Raw genomic sequence first — 4,386 nt, forward strand, 5'->3', positions numbered from 1 at the left:
TTTCTTTGAAATCTGCCATAATTGGAATGCATGAGACTGGAAAGCGATCCAACGAATGCAGAGACAATCAAATAATCAACTATCACTATTGGAGATGTCGAATATGCTGGTGGACCCGCTTGGGCATGTTTAGCCATTCCCCACTTTCTCCTGAATTTATGTCCTACAATTTGGGTTGCATAAAAAACTCAGAGAAAAAACAAAGAAGAAAAATGAATTATAGTTAAAAATATCAAACAACTAACCATGGGAAATCCAACTACATCAAATCAGTAAGGACTACATAGCCTGTCAGACATAAATTAGGCTGCACACACAAATTTATAACAGGAAATTGTTCATTGAATATAGAGTTTCTCAAGCTTATGAAAATTGTTCCAAAATATTTCCACATCCCATGGGAAATGTCATACCCCATCCATTTTACTATGACAACTATGATGATTATAAAGCTAAAAGTATGTAGTAATTAACCATTTTCCATTGTTTAGCATAAATATTTGAACTTGGTGGTATTCATTCAGCATGATGCAGTATAGCTGCATATTTTGGCACTGAATTTATCATTTAGTGTAAATTCAGTTGAATTAGCATGTACTATGAATTCATTGACGGTTTATATGAGTTTCAGTTGAGAGGGTCTAGATTGGTGGTAAATATTGAAAGGGATTTGCTAGCGTCCATCGCCAAAGGCATTTCGCGGATGGGCTGTTGCATGTGAGAGAAGCCACACAGGCTCACTTTTCAGCAGATTATGTCTTCATTCATGAGGTGGCTGCTCTCGCATGCAAAAGGCCATCCGCGAAATGCCTTCTGCGATGGAAGATTTGATGGTATTGGCACAATGACAATGGCACCAATTCATGGAGATAATGATAAATGGGGAATGTGGGTTTTAGACCATGAACTTGAGCCTATGGAAGAGACGGGTCCAAAGCTGAGGAACATGTACAGAGAAAAGGCAAGAAGTAAGTTTTGGACCATGAGCTTTGGCTCTTCTCTAATTCGATGAATGCCACTATGTGAACAGCTTTTGTTTTAAGACTTTAGTATTGGCTGTATCCAGTGGTGGAGCCAAGATTTATACATAAGGGGGGCAGGTTATACATTAGGGGCAGGCTTCAAATTTAAAAGGTGGCTGGGCCCAATTGAGTAGGGCCTGTTAAGGAGTTTGGCCCAACTCAACAGGAGCAGCTGCTCCCTTATGCTACATGTAGCTCCGCCCCTGGCTGTATCTTATGTTATGCTACTATTGTTCTATCTTGGGTCTCTCATTTTATTATTGGTCTTAGAGAGTATGGGTTTTGTTCAGAGAACAAAGAGCGCTCATTGCAATTCCATGGTGTTTCTAATTGCTGCAATTTCAGTTGATTCCGATTTGGCTCTTGAATGCCACTATGTGAATAGCTTCAAAAGATTGGTACTTTTAGCATAAATTTGATTGATTTTCGGACTTTTACCTTTATCAATATGGTTATCACAATCTTATTAATATTTATTTATTTATCACGCACACACATACATATATATATATGGGTGAATTTCCATGGTCATATTGGGGACCCTTTATGTTATTATTATTTGGATGGGTGTTACATAAATAATAAATGCGACACTATTTTGCGGTAACATACACACATATATTTGGGTGTTAATTTGGACCATGGTGACGGGAAGTAACCATTTTTCCTTCCATCTTTCGCCATTTTCTTGCTTTGAATTATCATTTTATAGGCTCTATTATGTCATGGTGATGTGTCTTGCCCATTTTTATGCTCTTTGGGTGGAAACTTCCTTCACTTCTTTTCTTTGTGGTCGAAATTAAAATTGCCAATGCATTTCTATTTTTTTTATAAAAAAAAAAAACAGTTTTAATGCCTACTTTTATAATCATTTACTCTTTTGGTCGCCCGTGCATCGAACAGGTTGCTTTGGGTACCTCTAAAAAATATTTCCAATTTTCAAACCGTGCGATGCACGGTTGGTCCCACTAGTTCCCAATTAAGATATTAAGGAAAAGGATAGGAAGAGGAAGGAGAAAAGTGAGAGAAGAGGATGAGGAAGCCATATGAGAGAATATACCCCTGAATGGGGTTGTAACTGGATGATATAAATAATAAAGGGTTTGGAAGGGGATTTGGATGGAGAAAATAAGGTTGGATGAGGTTCGAATTACGGGTGTCAATGGAACCAGACGGTCCGATGGATAGTCCGAATCCGAACCTTGATAGACAGGATCTAGGCACATTAGAAGGATCCATGGACATATTTTGGATCATCTTCGTAAGATCCGAAAATTTTTGGATCGTGATCTAGACATGGCAACAAAATCCGATGGATAGTCACGGTCCGAAGTCCTTTTACAAAAATACCCTCAAAATATTTCTTATATTGAATCTTAAAGGAGGGGTATTTTTATAAAAATGAACTAAATATTGCGTAGCTTGGGACTTTCAACTTCCCCCCTTTTCCAGACATCTTTTTCTCTTCCTTTCTTCAATCGGTTTTTCTTCCTATAAACTTGCCACTCACCCTCAACAAGGATTAGTTACTGGAAAGTTTTATTGTCATGCACCCTTGAACATTGGAGTTCTTTTCAACAATAAAATCCTATTCTTCATCAAAATCATGGGCTGTTATTAGATATAGTGACTAATTATTTTTTGAATTGAGGAAGTTTTGGAGTTCATTTCAGATGTACAAAGCTGGAATTTTTTGTTGTTTTGTAAGTATGACCTACTAAGACACTCCGATGGACGGTCCGATTTGAAATGGATCGTGACCGGGACACAAGAAGTAGGATCCGAAAAACACTCCAAATCCGATCCGACCGATAAGGGATCTGAATGGATCGTGACTAAGACATAGGTGGATCCAACCCGAAGTGGATCCGTTGACAACCCCCCTAGTTCGAATGGGTTGAAAATTTATTTTGGGATTGGAAAGGATGGAGTAGGGTGTCAAGGCATTTAAACAAACGGAGTGAGATGTATCTTATAATCAAAGGAATAGAAAGGGATGCTTAGATTTTCAAATGGTAAGAATAGACGTTTCCAGTCCCTCTATAGATTGGAGAGTTAGGATTATATTTTTGGGCTACAACCTAGTTATGATGTGGCCCGACAAATGAACGGTTTGAATCATCTTATGAACCGGGCCTTGAAAAATGATGGACGTTACGGCCACACAGCACATCAAATCTCAAATTCTACTTATTCTTTTAACAGTTTTATATGGTGCCGAGTGTAAGTCCAGGTAGGGGTACAACTCCGGTCAGGTTGGACTAGGGTTGGCCTCAACCCTAATCCAACCCGCGATAACATTCTCTCAACCTAACCCCTACACGGGACTTCACGCTCAACACCATATAAAACTCTTAAAAGAATACCTGAGATAACATTCTCTCAACCCTAACCCCTACCTGCACAGGACTTCACGCTTGGCACCATGTAAAACCCTACCCAACCCGATCCTTGGGTTGAGGATGGTCAACCCTAACCCAACCCCACTCTAAATCTCTCAACCCTAACCCAAATCCATCTAACCTGGGTCAGGTTGCCCAAGGCCTCTACCCTAACCTAACCCAAAATTAAATCGGGTTGCCTTTTCCCAACCTGAGCCAAAATCGAGTTGAACCCGTATGATTCGGGTTGAGCCCTTCTGGTTCAGTTTGAGCCCGACCCAAGTTATAGCCCCTATGTGCAGGCAGTACCGCCCTTGATATTTGATCCAACAACAACCCACTTTTTAAAGGCAGTGTTTACTTGGACAAACTCTTGTTAGCCATCGGGATTTTGAAGGAAAATCAAATCCAATTCCTCATTTGGTTGCCGACATTGGATTAAACCCTTGGAGACTCCTTAGTATGTTTCTAACATAATTATTGTATGTTTCCTGAGGTGGCATTCATGTCCCCTCTTTATAACTTTCAAACCCAATTCTACAAAACGAGAGATTTTTGGTTGAAAAATCTTTGGAATGTGCTTTATAACTTTCAAACCCAATTCTACAAAACGAGAGATTTTTGGTTGAAAAATCTTTGGAATGTGGGAAAAAATTTCATTTCTTTCTCCTTTTCTCTCTCTCTTTTTCTCTCTTTCTGCCTTCTCTCTCTCTTCACTCTCTATATTCTATATTGGTAATGTAACCCGTAAGTATTCCCCTAAAATAAGGACATTTTTGGTCATTTTGTTAGAACCCAAGTTGATATTTGAGAAAGGGGTGTAAATGCTATAGAGGAGGTGGAGATATCATGTCATTTAGGACATTTTGGTCAATTTATTATAATCCAAGTTGAGACAAACGAAAGTGGGTGGAATGCAATAATGCAATCAAAATTCAAAAGGGTGGAGGGGGTGGAGATATCATTTCCCTCTTCTGTCTCAG

Source organism: Tasmannia lanceolata, unplaced genomic scaffold, assembly GCF_043159265.1.
Source record: "Tasmannia lanceolata isolate RefF3 unplaced genomic scaffold, GAP_Taslan_0.1 ptg000002l, whole genome shotgun sequence".
NCBI classification, from domain to species: domain Eukaryota; kingdom Viridiplantae; phylum Streptophyta; class Magnoliopsida; order Canellales; family Winteraceae; genus Tasmannia; species Tasmannia lanceolata.